The 15,404-nt window shown below is 33.2% G+C and overlaps 1 pseudogene; it reads left to right on the plus strand.

Moving 5' to 3' along the window:
• The first annotated feature begins 4,981 nt into the window (after positions 1-4,981).
• On the plus strand, positions 4,982-6,843 carry LOC125389249 (elongation factor 1-alpha 1 pseudogene; annotated as a pseudogene).
• The last annotated feature ends 8,561 nt before the right edge of the window (positions 6,844-15,404 follow it).

Raw genomic sequence — 15,404 nt, forward strand, 5'->3', positions numbered from 1 at the left:
TCTTTATGCAATCACATTGTTAAGGTTTCACTGGTGAAGATTTTCCATCATTTCTAGGAGAAACAATTTCTCAGGAAATTTTCTAATCTTTTGAAACGTATACTCTTTTCTCTTATTCTTCTATAATGCTCCTTAAGCAATAGATGCATGTGTCATGTTATAGATGTATCCACTGAACGTGATCACCACATAATCAGTTGTTCTCTGAATTTATAACATTTGTGTTTTTTTGTAATAGTCTTTTCCTCTCAGAAAGAAAAATTTCTTGAGGGATTTAATGGAGGAAAAGAAAGAGAAAACTGATGTATTTATATTATAAATTTTAAAATAAAAATAGCCTTAAAGAAATTCTAGAAATTTTTGAGGATAGATACAATCAATTTAGCAACATATTATAGAGTATAAGTATTAGACTTTTGGGACTATTTGGAGTCCTGGCCTCCAGCTTCTTTCCCCCACTAGTGGCTTTTACTTGGCCTTCTGATTTGAGCTACTGAAAGCTGTGTCCAGCTCTGCTTCCTGAGCACGTGTTGCCTTGGCCTTCTTTGAGGATCAGGGAATGAGGTTTGCACCTGTTTGCCTACCTGACTGTGGTGGGCATGTAAGCCTCCATGGTGAAATTCAATAAATGGCTTCTTTTACCAGTGATTAGAGGTGTGCCTCTGTCTGTGCTGTCTGTGTGAATCTTGGTGTGTTTCAATCTCCAATCCCTTGCCCTGTTCACAAAATGTATGGTGGCTCTTAGAGAACAGATGTGCATCGTACGCCACATCAGACCACATGACATATGTTTGAATATGGTTTCTCTTAATCAGATATATTGATATATGTGATAAATATACCTAAACACTGCTGTCTATTAATGAGGAGTTTAAGTTATTTTCTTTAAAATACCTATTTGAAAGAGTAAAAAATGTTGGTAAAAGTTTTGGAAATGAAAATCTTTTCTAATATCCCATCTTAAAATATTGTTTTTTTTATTTTTGAATAAGGGCTTGAGATATAGGTCAGTCATAGAGACATTACACAGCACACATTAGATCTTTTCCTTATTTGAAATAAGAAATGCCAAATTGAGCTTTAAACTAGGATGAATTGGACTGAAAGTCACAAATACTTGCATATTCTATATTCTTCCTTAAAAAATTCATGGGTAGTTATCACAATTTATTGATTTTTATGAATCTTTATTTTAGCATATCCAATGATTTGGCAATTAAGCTGTTTATTTTTCTAAATTATGTGTCTCCATTCTATTTATTTGTTACTAATACCATTCTACCATAGAAAACAATGGAAAACAATATTTCTTTGTGTTCATAATTATCTACAATGAAAATCAAATTATGTGGTCAACCTCTGTACCATAATGATTGGTGTGAGCCAAATAAAGTATAAAGTCAGAGGTAAAACAATTTAGCTAGACTATTTTATACCTCAATTCTACTTAGTAAATAATTTTCTTGAATTCATCTACATTCTGAATTTTCCATCCTGAATTATTATACATTCATTGGAATTTTTAAATGCCACTACATATCTGTGCTATAGTCTAGAGTAGGTCAGTCACAGCCAACTGAGACAGTACAAATTCTCTCTATATATTTCTCTTTCTCTCTCTCCCCTCTCTCCTCTCTTATGTGTTTGTCTTTAAGTTGATAACATACTGTGTGAAGAAATTTATTCTATCTTAACATTCCAATGTATAATCTACTGTATAATTTTAATGACAGAGAGAATTGATATATACTTTTATGCCATTTAAAATGGAAAGATCTTTTTATGTATTTTATTTTTAGATATTAAGTTCTTATAGATTAATTATTATACCACATAAACATTCTGACAAAATTCTCTGTCGTCTTAGCATCTATTCACTCCTTGATTTAGTTATTTGAGAAAGAATCTCATTAGCCAATATTATTATAACTGGAGGGATTTAAGATTATGCAAAAATTTTGTATATATTAGTAATTTTGAGGATATAGAAATACTGAGGATGTCGAATATTCTCAATAAACTGAAAAAAAGAGACATTGATACAGGAAGATGAGGATAATATTATTACTTTTACCTATAAATATTAGTCATTCTGCTATAAAATTTAAGTCCAATTATCATTATTTCCTCTTCTTCCTCATGGGATTTCTTTAAAACTTAGTTTCAAAGAAAGGACTCTCTAGTGAAGAACCTGAGGGATGTTCCAAGCACTAGTTGATATCATTATCATTTTGTTATTTACATGTATTATTCATTCAAGGATATTTGTTGACTGGAAGAATAATTTAGCCTTTTATAGTGTACAAAACAGTATAATTTTTAAAAGTCATTTAATGAAATTGGGATGCATAAATCAATAATTTATAATTTTTTCCTCTATAACATTTCATAAATTTTCAAGAGGGGAGATAGGTACGAATACTGGTTTTGACTTAGGACCAGGTGCTAACCATCACCTTTTGTTTAGAAGATTCTAGGTGCTGCTGCTGGTCCATGTCAGATACTCACAGATGAGGCCATTTCTGCCTACTTAGGTAAAAGGAGTTAATGGCTCTAAAGCATTTTTAATGTCTCGTCTATCTTGTCCTTGCCTTCCATGCCCTGTTCTTTGTCTCCTCCCATAAAAACTTTAGTTCAGTATTTTAGAGATGGGAAAAGGAAACGTGAAGGTACAAAAGCTCAAGTTCCATGACTTTCCACTTCAAATCACAGACTGCAATGAGGTCTCCTCAGGAATCCCGGCCCTTGTCTTCCTAAACAGGATGATGGTAGCTGCTCGGCTTCATGGTTTCTTTGATCCCACATAAATTTTTATTATAAAATCTTCAACCAGCAAGTGATGGAATCAGATACAGAGATATACAGAGAAGCATTGGGCAAAGTTACTGTAGACCAACCCAAGAGAGGGAGGAACAATAATATGAGCAAAGGGATCAAGATAAATATAATGATACTCATAGAAACAGCTGAATTGAGCTAGAGAGATCTCAAAGACTCTGTATTGATAGTAGGAGAACCTGCACAGGACAAAAATAGGCCCACTAAATGTGGGGGACAGTTGTAATGCTTGTGATATCTGTGGGGCCAATGACAGTGCGACCAAGATTTATCCCTAGTGCTTTAACTGGATTCTAGGATCACATTGTTTTTGGAGGGATATATTGCTCAACCTATATATGGGAAGAAATTCTTAGTCTTGCCTCAAAGTGAAGTGGCAGACATTGCAGACTCCCCATGGGAAGCTATACACTTTCTGAGAAGTGAATGAGGGGTGGGGTAGAGGGAAAGATGAAGCAGGTGGAGTAGAGGGAATGAGAATGGAAATAGTTATATAAAATTAGAAAAAATTATATTAAAGAAATTCTTAAAATTTTTGTATGTATTAGTAATTTTGAAGATGGAGAAATTCTGAGGATATAAAATATTCTCAATAAACAGAAAAACAGACACAGAAACAGGAAAATGAAGATAATATTATTATTTTACCTATAAATATCAGTCATCCTGCTATAAAATTTAATCCCAATTATCATTATTTCCTCTTGATCGTCATTGAATTTCTTTAAAACTTAGTTGCAAAGAAAGGAAACACTAGTTAAGAACCTGAAGGATGTTTTAAGCACTAGTTGATAACATTATCATTTTGTTATTTACATATATTGTTCATTCAAGGATATTTGTTGACTGAAAGAGCTATTTAGCCTTTTATAGTGTATAAAACAGTATAATTTTTAAAAAAATGAATGGAATTTCTTTAATGGACATATAATAAACGAAAACTTTCTTCACTCTTACTTTTTGGTAATGAAGAAATATGAAAATATAGCTTTAGATTATGGAAAATCCAACTATCTCTGAAATTACTAATGTGAGAGAGCAGGGCACCAAATTGGATTTAAAGGAATATTTTGTCTCATATAACTATATCTTAAAAGCATGAATAAAATATTGCTTGTAGGTAGTCCTAAAAATTACCTTTATATATCTAAATATTTTTGAAAAGGCAATATTTATATGCAGAATCAGTAAAAATATAGGTATATTCTATGGTTATTGTAATAAACAACTATGTGCATCAACAAGTTCATTTTGCTCTCTTCTGCAACAACTACTTAAAATTGAGTTACACATATATGTGGAAAAATGGTAACCAATTATTTAGAAAGGTAATTATATAATGGTAAAAAGTAATTGTTCTAGTACTACAAGTGTCCTTTAATTAGTAGCTTGTGATAGGTCATAAAAAATAGCTTGCTGCTTGTAATCAACTATATCTTCTTCAGTTTCTTTTTAATTGAAATATGTTCGATTTCTTTCCAATAATGTTGAGTTAATATCTAGTGAGAAAGACTTCCTAACAAGTATTTGATAACTTTGTTTACATTTATCCTACAAACACAGAAAGCAGAAATCTAAGTTCTACAGCCATTTCATGTTTAATTTATATGTTCTTTAAATGCAAGTCATACTATTTTTTTCTTAAGACAACGGCAATGAGAAAACTGATTCTTCATTTATGTGTGCTTGAGTGCACAATGGGAGACTCACTAAAGATTTCATCAGATGCTTTATTTTAAGTGTTATTTCTCTTCTCCACACTTATGCCTGCAGAAAATTTATTTTATGTGTTATACTCTTGTCAAGTTCTTGACTTCTTACAAGAAAATATTTTCCCAATTTCTGTTATAACATTTTGAAACTTTTCTTGTAATTTACTTTTGAGCCTGAAATCATTGTTGTTTTAAGCGTGTACTACCTTTTTATGTGTTTTGATTTGGTCCCTCCAAATTGACCATGCAGGTTTTGAGATGTATAGAAAACTGACTGGTACAAATAGCCACCTATTTGATTTCTTCTTTCATAAGAGCAGAAATACATTGTCTTTGAAATAGAAATAATCAGCTGAATTTATTTCTCAAATTTGCCTCTTTATTTTTAAAGTAACTACCCCTCTGAAAACCACCACTAATTCAAAGCCAAAATGGGGAAGGAAAAGATTCATATCAATATCTTCATCATTAAACATATAGATTCGGACAAGTCCATCACAACTGGCCACCTGATCTACAAATGTGTTGTTATCAACAACTGAACATTTGAAAAATTTGAATAGAAGGCTGCCAAGATGGGTAAAGGCTCCTTCAAGTATATCTGGGTCTTGGACAAATTACAGCTTATAGCATGAAAGCCTGCTGTTTGGGGTTTCTGCCCTGCTTAGTTCCAACAGCCAGTAAGCCCCCAAAAAGTCAGAGAGAGATCTCCATATGTTATAAAACTGATTGTCCCATTAGCTCAGGCTTCTTCTTAAACCATTATTCTTATCTATATTAGCTACATGACTTGGTACCTTTTTCAGTGGGGCAGATCACATCCTGCTTCTTCGGTGATCTGGGCAGGAATGAGGAGAGAGCTTCCTTCTTCCCAGAATACTCCTGTTCTCATTGCCCCACTTCTTCTTCCTGTCTGGTTGACCCATCCATGCTGCCTGCCTAGCCAATCAGCATTTATTTAAACCATGATTGACAGAATACAGACAATTCTTCCACACTAAAGCTGAGTGTGAGCATGGTATCACTATTGACATCTCCCTGTGTAAATTTGAGACCAGCAAATACTATGTCACTATCATTGATGCTCGAGGACACAGAGATTTATCAAAAGCATGGTTGCAAGCACATCTCAGGTGACTATTCTGTCCTGATTGTTGCTAGGTATATTCAAAACAGGTTGACCCCTGAGCATGCCTTTCTGACTTATACCTTTGGTGTGAAACAACTAATTGTTCATGTCAACAGAATGGATTCCACTGAGGCACCCCACAACAGAAGAGATATGAGGAAATTGGTAGGAAGTTAGCACCTACATTAAGAAAATTGGCTACAGCCTGGACACTGCAGCATTTGTGACATTTTCTGTTTGCAATGATGACAACATACTGGAGCCAAGAGCTAATATGAGTTCATTCAATGGATGGAGAGTAATGAGCAGCAAAGATAGCAATGCCAGTGGGTCCACCCTGCTGGAAGTTTTGGATTGTATCCTGCCACTAATCTGTCCAACTGACAAGTCTCTGTGACTGCCCCTCCAGGGTGTCTATAAAATTGGTGGTATTGGAACTGTCTCTGTGGGCCAAATGGGGATAGGTGGTTTAAAACCTGGAATGGTGGTTACCTTTACTCCAGTCAATGTCATAAAAGAAGTAAAGTCTGTTGAAATGGACCATGAACCCTTGAGTGAAGCACTTTCTGGGGACAATGTGGGCTTCATTGTAAAGCATGTGTCTGTCAAAGATGTTAGAGGTGGCAAACTTGCTAGTGACAGCATAAATGACCCACCAATGGAAGGTGCTGACTTCAATGCTCAGGTGATTATCCTGAAAAATCCAGGCCAAATTAGTATTGGCTATGCTCCTGTACTAGATTGTCACACAGCTCACATAGCAAACAAGTTTGCTGAGCTTAAAGAAAAGATTGATTGTTATTCTGGCAAGAAGCTGAAATATGGCCCTAAATTTTGAAATCTGGTTATGCAGCCATTATTGATATTATTCCTGTCAAGCCTATGTATGTTTAGAGCTTTTTTGACTATCATCCACTGGGTCATTTTGCTGTTTGTGACAGGAGACAGACAAGTGCCATCAAAGCTGTGGACAAGAAGTCTTGTGGAGCTGGCAAAATCACCAATTCTGACCAAAAAGCTCAGAAAGTTAAATGTATAATATCCCTATTACCTGTCATGCCAGTCTTAACCAGTGGTTGGAAGAATGATCTCAGAACTGTTTCTCTCAATTGGCCATTTAAGTTTAATAGTAAAAGACTGGTTAATGATAAAAATGCATTGTAAAACATTTAAGAATAGGAGAATGTTTTTGGACCTACTTTTGTCTGTGTGTGGCAGTTTTAAGTTATTTGTTTTCAAAATCAGTACTTTTTATTGGAAACATCTTAACAAAAATTTACCACAGAATTTTGACACTCATTAAAACAAGAATAATGAGAAAAACATCTGAATTGTATTAGTTCCTATATAATAGATTTGTAATTGCACCTCAACGTGAACTATCATATTAATGCTGAATGATCTTGACAGGCAAAATGGAAATAGTGTGTGCTGTTAGTTACTTTTCTATTGCTGTGAAGATACACCATAACCAAGGCAACTCATAAAAGAAACAATTTAATTTGGGTCTTAATTGTAGTTTCTGAGAATGAGCCTCTCAAAATGGTCATGGTTATTATGGCAGCCAGCAGATAGGTGCAATGCCGAGAGCATTCTTAGCTGATTGTTCCCATCTTGTCCACAAGTTGGAGGCAGAAGGAGAGTGATAAAAGAATGGTATAAACTTTTGTCTTAAAGACCACCCTCAGTGATATACCATTTCTAAAAGGCCATACCTCCTAATCTTTCCTAAATATTTACTAATTGTCAACCAAACATTTAAATACATTAGTCGTAAAAGAAACCTTTATTTGAACAACAACAAGAATGCAATAACACTTTGAGCAAAAACAAGAATACAGAATCAAGATGATTATAAAATGCATTTATATCAAGTTCACCTATTTGTCAATGAATTTTTTAAAGTTTGTGTTATTTATTAATTTTTTAAGATTTTGTTTATTCTTATTTTATGCATATGAATGATCTTCCTGAATATATGTGCACCACATAAATTTATAGTACCCATAGCGACTTGACTATAGCATCAAATTTCATGAAATTGAATTTACAAATATTTATGTACTACCATGTTGATGCTGAGAACTGAATCTTGTTTTCTGCAAGAAAATTGGCTGCTGAGAAAGCTTTCCAACCACATTTTAAAATTTTTTTGTTCTTCATGCATATGTGTCTGTCTACATTTATTTAATTGCAAAAGGTGCATGCAGAATCTCAGTCTTCTGTAAAACAGATGACACATTAACTACTTTAATATTTCTCTAGGCCCTGACAGGCAGTATTTTATATGAGAGGTGTGCTCCAAATGAAATTAAAGTCCAATATTGAATTAATCAGTATGTATTCCCTAAAAACTTATGCAAGATTAAGGCATAACTTCCCATATTTATACAATATGGTTAAAGTTATTGGACAACAGAGACCATTTTACTGCTGCATCATATTCAGTATAATTTAAGTTGATTGTCACAAAAGCCACCTTTTACAGTTATGATTCCCATAGATCTCATTTTCATAAACTCCAAAGAAGGGAATGCCAGGATGAAAAAAAAAGATGTTTATAAGAAAAATATGTTTAGTATGAATGAAAAATTTATGTAGTGAATGAATCTACTTACAGCAATATTAAAAGCAGAGTGTATTTAGAAGTTCCAATGTTAAAATTTAAAAGTTACCAATACTGGTGGTTAAATATAAAAATAGCAGCATAGTTCTCATACTAATATTTCTTCTCTGGCATTATGTCAAAACAAAATCTGATGGGAAACATTAAGGTCTATAAAATTCGTATGGTTAATAATTCCATTAGATGATATACTGATCTGTGGTAGTGTAATTTCTTAGGCAATGTAAGATTTCATAGAATTTTCTAATAAAAGCTTCATAAAAAATATTATAGCATACTGTGATAACACAATTATAACATAAAATTTTCTCTTTCAGAAGAATTCACACATTACATTGCAAAATATCTATCTAGCAAAGTCTTTATCAGTTTTTCTAGTCATCATTATTTTGAACCAATGATTTTTGTATATGACATTATATATATATATATATATATACATACACATTATAAATATGCTGTTCTTATTTAAATGAATAATGAAGATATTTGATCCAATTTAACATATCTCAGAACAGAGAGGTGACACATTTGTTTAGAGCACATACTGCTTTTGCAGAGGACCTGAATTCAGTTTCCAAAAGCCATGATAGGTGACCTGCAACTGATTATAGGATCTACCTTCTGGCCTCTGAGGTTTTCTGAAATCATGTGAATATACTCACAAAGAGACACATGAACACATACTTATGATTAAATAAAGATATACCTTCTTTAAAAATCTAATATTTTATTCATGAAGATCATATAATATGCTGATTATATTTTGAGAATAGATTTAAGTAGGAGTATCTTATTCTTGGTGTTGCTTAAATTGAAGTATAACATAATCAATCAAATATAAATTTTAACAAAATTTACTACATAATTTAGGATTAACTGATTTTTAGTTTTCAATAAAAAAATCCTGAGAAAATTAGAGATTGTCTTTAATTTAAAAATAGAGAGGTGGAATGGTCTGAAAACACATTGTTTTCACAGCTTTAAGCTTTCTAGTAAAAGAACAGGAAACTAGAAATGGCAGTTGTTGGAGGCATAGAAAAACATATGAGTCTCTTTTTCTATCAATTCAATTGTTTACCTTTTTATCTCAGTTCTCCCCCTTCAGAGTCATATTTAGAAAATTATGTTAATAAAGAGAGACAAATGAAAGGTTTTCCTCAGTTTGCTTAATTCAATGTCCTGATAATAATATAATCTTGTATGGTAACAAATATATTTTGGTGCACACAAATAAAAATTGCCTATTACATTTAACCTCGGAGAGATGACATCCAAACAGGAAATATTTTTCTTATATTCAAGTGTCAAGTATTGTAAAAAGATTCATCAAGAACTATAAGGGAGCTAAAAGATAGGTTTCTAATTTTCAATGGAGGAAGGCTCATAAAAGATTACCATTTGAGATGCTCTTGACCAAGTAGATAAGAGTATAGGAGATGGGGAAAAATAATGACATTTCAACAAAACTAAAACTATAAAGGCAGTATATCACTAAATGTGTAGAAAAAATAATAAACAGTCTAAATTTACTTAAACCTAGATAACACATGATGATGTATTGACACAGACAGTATGGGGGTTTCATGTACTGACATATTGATTTGCAATTCATTTTATTAGTACATTGAAGATTTTTTTGGATCACATGTGTCATGTAACTTAATATGACAAAACTAATGTTCTGTGTAAAGTAAAAATCAAGGAAGGTGAGAAATGGATTTCAAACTACTATAAGTAAATATACAGCTGTAGTTTACTTTTATATACAGCGAAGTATCTTCAAAAGACCAAATTGTATTGTAGAGTTTTCTATATTTAGGAAAAAGTATTGTGTTTTTCACCATTTTCTTTTACTTCTTATATTGAATCAGAGAATTTATACAAGTAAAAATACATAATTGAAACAATTCATGTTAAATGATCAACATTCTTAGCCATCAGAGAAACACAAATCAAATCAACTCTGAAATTCCATGTCATTTAAGGTTGGCTAACTTTCTGCCTTATAATTTTGCTGAAATTGCAGATGTTATTGACTTACTCGCTTTCTTTATTTACTAAAGTATGCTTTTGTCACTGGGCCGTAAATATAAAAATCCCATCACTTGTTCATGTTGATTCTCCAGATATATTTTCAAGTCTTGTATACTTTTAGTCCATAGGAAATTTTTATAAATCCATGTCTTTTCAAAGTGAATCATTTATGTACCATGTATGAAGGTGCCCTTCTTTCTGAAGGTGAAAGAAAAATAATACTGTTACAGAGTTTATTTTTGAATTGTAGTACATCTGGCCATTGTATCTACCTCTCATATCTATCTCCTATTTTCTAGTTCTCCCAACATTTTCATTTTACTTACACACTATTAAATTTCCCTACTTCTTTAACACCAGTCTCTTTCAACATCAGTTTTGCAGCATGCTCACTTCTTTAATATATAAGTTAAGTTATAGAAGTATAATGCTTACATATTAAAAAAACAACTGGCTGGACAAATAAAGTAAAACTAAGTTGTTTTAGGAATGCCAGTGTATTTACAGAGAATTTACTGTGGCAAGCAGTTAGAGGTAAATGAAATATACCATAATACTTAATACATAATAGTAGCACTTAATAAAATGCTAAGTAATCAGGAGGAAAAATAATAAAAGGCATTTCTGTCATAATATAAATAGCCAAACAGCACATTTTAATGAAAATGGTGTTGATTATTATATTATGCTAATTTTCCTATTGTATAAAGGATATGACAATCCTAGAAAATACAAATGTACACATACTTTCATCGACTTAAATTTACATAGAGAAGAAGCAGGGATGTAAAACTAATTAAAACAGCTACATATTGCAATGTGAAATACTAAGATGGAGATGTAAAAGTAATCATAGAAAATTAGTAATCCTGCAAACAGTTCCATTATATGAGTAAAGTTGGACCATCAAAAAGAAAAATCAATGAGCAAGGGAAACACATTTACTAGCAGAAAGATTTTCTTCATCTACATATACCTTGGATATTCATGCACTTTTTCCTATGCTTTTGAACTGCTATGGACAAGGACTTTTAATCTCTCCTAATTTTTTTTTTTTTAGTTTCTGAATTAACATTTAACCACAAGCAAAACATGTACATGAACCATCTGTTCCTTTTCTTTATTGCACACATAGCATTTGGAATAAAGACTCTGGTGATGAGCTGCGCTGCTCTTTCTATGATGGTTTTGTCATTCTTGGAGGAATCTTTGTGAGCCATCTCACCACATTAAGATAGTTGCACATCAACAGAATGTCCAGTTCCTTGATGTACATACCCAGATCTTTGAAATCACTACCCAGCATGCCAAAAATGAGCATTTACCCCTGTAAGAGATGTTGAACATTGGAATTTAGCCATTGAATCCTCTCTGTAGCTGGTTGTTGATATCTCTGGGAGTCTGAAAGTTATGTTTAATTTTAATATATAATTCTGACATGTTGTTGGTGCCTTTTTTGACATTCTTTGGCTTCATCAGAGCCTAGAGGGTAGTTATTCAGAGGGCAGAAATAATGTAGGTAACTGATATAAGCCACATCTCAGGAAGCAATTAGGAAGAAGGAAGGTGCTACAACTTTTGACTAATACACGCAGAGACACAAACACACTATGTATTTATGTATATGTATATGCATATATATAAGTATATATACACATACATAGATATTCATTTATTTTTATAGATTATTTAAATTTTTCTCATTAGGGTTAAGCAAACAACAAGGATTCATGGCTTCAGTATGACAGTCATATGGCTTTATAACTTCAATGACAGTGAAAGACTGAAAGTGAGTAAGATTTCAAATATATTTATATATATATATATATGTAATATCAGATTTGTATTATGTGAATATAATGTCAATTCAAAAATTATTAAACACAATTAATAATTAATAATTTATAAACATTTTACCACCTCTTAATGGATCTTAAATTATAGAGCAAATTTTGTGGTGTTAGTCTCCAGGATTTATGAAAAATTTACTGTGTAATGTCAGATACTTAATACACTTCATCTTGCAAGTCATACAGCTCTTCAACATCAACATAAGTTTGCTTTTGTAGTATGAAATCCAGTAGGAAAATAAATGGGTGTGATTGCATTCCAATAAAATCTTATTTACAAGAAGAGAGAGCAAATCAAAACTGACCGTTAGTCTGTAATTTACTAATTTCTGTTCTCAATAGCTAACACTTTGGTGATAAGTTTTTGATACTAAATAACAGAACTTTAATGGTAAGAGATAAGAAAAATGGCCTAATTATCATCATCATTAGCAGATGGAATATAAAATCTCGGTGAAAATATTCTGAGTTACTTAATTGAATCTATTAGACACCGTTGCCATGTAAAAGAAGTGATGGAAGATGCTTTCTACATAGTCCTCATGTGTTTTAGTTTAATTTCTGTTGTTGTTATAAAATATCATCACAAAAAACAAAGTGGGAAGAGGATTTTATTTTTTTAGTTTATTATTCCAGGTTAGATAAAGTCCACTAATGTGGGGAAATCAGGCAGAAACTTTAAATATCTAGTCACATCATACCAGCAGTCAAGAGCAGAGAGAAATTGTTTTAAGATGCTGCTTGTTTGTTCCCAGCTGCTCAGCCCCAAAATATTTGCACAGAAACCATATTATTCACAATTCTTTTTGACCAATAGCTTAAACGTATATCTGGCCAACTCATACCTTAAGTTAACCCACCTCCATTAATTTGTGTATTGAAGCTTAAATGGTTGAGGCTTACAAGCTAATGTTCCGATGTCTGTCTCTTGTAGAGCTACATGGCTTCTCCTGTGTCAGCCTTCATTCTCCCAGAATTCAGTTTAGTTTTCTCTGCATAGCTAAATTCTGCCTTGCTATAGGACAAAACAGTTTCTTTATTTAATAACCAATGGTATTCACAGCATAGAGTTTAGTTTACCCCACTTCTCTGTTCTGCCATATGCAGGACAAAAAGACAGTTTCTCTACTCATTAACCAATAGAAATACTACATATACAGAAGGACTTCCTTCATCACCTCCTATTTTCTGTTTAAATAAAAAAGGTTTTAACTTTAACATAGGAGTTACATATAATAAAACAGGTATCAAGTAAGAATTAAAGTTATAATATTTATATATACATTATCTTTTATCATAACTGAGGAGGACTATAATTATACCTATTTTTTAATTCTATCAAAGACTCCAGAAGGATATAATATTCCACCAAAGACTCCAGAAGGATTAAATATTCCATCAAAGACACCAGAAGGATATAATATTACCTACATAAACAGAAAGTGCATTGTAAGCAATTTCCAAAGCTGTAGAATTGACAGAGATATTTTGCTGCCTAGACAGTCACCCAAAGTACTGTTGGGGATTCTGTAAAGCAAAGGACACAGTCAATAAGACAAAAAAGCAACCTACTAAATGGAAAAAAAAACTTCACTCATCCCACATCAAACAAAGGACTGAGCTCCAAAATATATAAAGAACTCAAGATATTAGAGATTAAAATTCTAAATAACCCAATTAAAAAGTGATGTACTGAACTAAACATAGAATTCTCAACAGAAAAATTTCAAATTGCCAAAAGATACTTAAGGACATGTTCAACTTCCCTGGCTGGATGTTGGAGGGTCACCTATCTATGTGTTACTTTCATTGGTTAATAAAGAAACTGCTTTGTCTATTGATAGGAGAGCAGTTAAGATAGGTGGAGTAGAAAGAACAGGATGCTGGGAGAAAGAAGTAGAGTAAAGCAGATGCCATACTTCTCCTGCCCAAGATGGATGTGGGTTAGAATCATCCTGGTAAGCCACGACCTGGTGGTGATATATATTGATTATTAGAAATGGGTTAATTAATATGTGAGAGTTAGCCAAGAAGTGGCTAGAAGTAATGGGCCAGACAGTGTTTAAATGAATACAGTTTCTGTGCAATTATTTCAGGCATAAACCATCCAGGTGACGGGATGGGGGCCGCTGCAACCTTTTACAATACTGGCTATCAGGGAAATGCAAATCAAAACAACTCTGAGATATCATCTTACTCCAGTAAGAATGGCTAAAATCAGAAATAACAATGATAACCTATTCTAGATAGGATGTGGATTAAGGGGAACACACATCCATTGCTGGTGGGAATGAAAACTTGTGCAACCACTTTGGAAATCAATGTGGCAGTTTCTCAGAAAATTGGGAGTCAACATACCACAGGATTCAGCAATACCACTCTTGTGAATATACCCAAGAGATGCCCAATCATACTAAAAAGCTTTTGTTCAACTATGTTGATAGCAGCATTGTTTATAATAGCCAGAACCTGGAAACAAACTATCTGCCTCTCAATGGAAGAATTGATAAAGAATATGTGGCAATATACACATTAGAGTACTACTCAGTGATAAAAATCAGTAACAATTTGACATTTGCATGCAAATGGATGGAAACAGAAAACACTATACTGAATGAGATAAACCAGAACACCCTCCCCCAAAAGCAAATATGTTATGTACTTACTCACTAGTGGACTCTAGCCATAAACAAAGAACATTGAGCCTATAGTTTACAGACCTAGAGAACCACAAAGAAAAACATAAATAGATCATCCTGGAAATTGGAAACAGACAAGATTGCTGGGCAAAAGTTGGGAGCATGGGAGTGTGGGGGTTGAGGAAGGGGAGAGGAGGAGAAAGAAGGAAGAAGGGAAGGTTTGGGGAGAGCTTGGGAGAGTGGGAGGGTTGAGATGGAGGAAGGGCATATATAGGAGCAGGGAAGAAGAGAGTTTAATTAAGGGAGCCATTTTAGGGTTTGCAAGAGACGTAGCTCTTGAAGGGATCACAAGTGTCCACGGCGATGTCCCTAGCTAGGTCCTTGGGCAGCAGAGAAAAGGGTGCCTGAACTGGCCTTGTCCCATAGTCACACTGATAAATATTTCAAGTATCACCATAGAACCTTTGTCCAGTGATGGATGGAGACAGAGACAGAGATCCACATCAGAGCTCTGGACTGAGCTCCCAATGTCCAGTTGAAGAGAAGAAGGAGGGAGAAGATGAACAAGGAAGT

Source organism: Myodes glareolus, chromosome X, assembly GCF_982192425.1.
Source record: "Myodes glareolus chromosome X, mMyoGla1.1, whole genome shotgun sequence".
Taxonomy (NCBI): Eukaryota; Metazoa; Chordata; class Mammalia; order Rodentia; family Cricetidae; genus Myodes; species Myodes glareolus.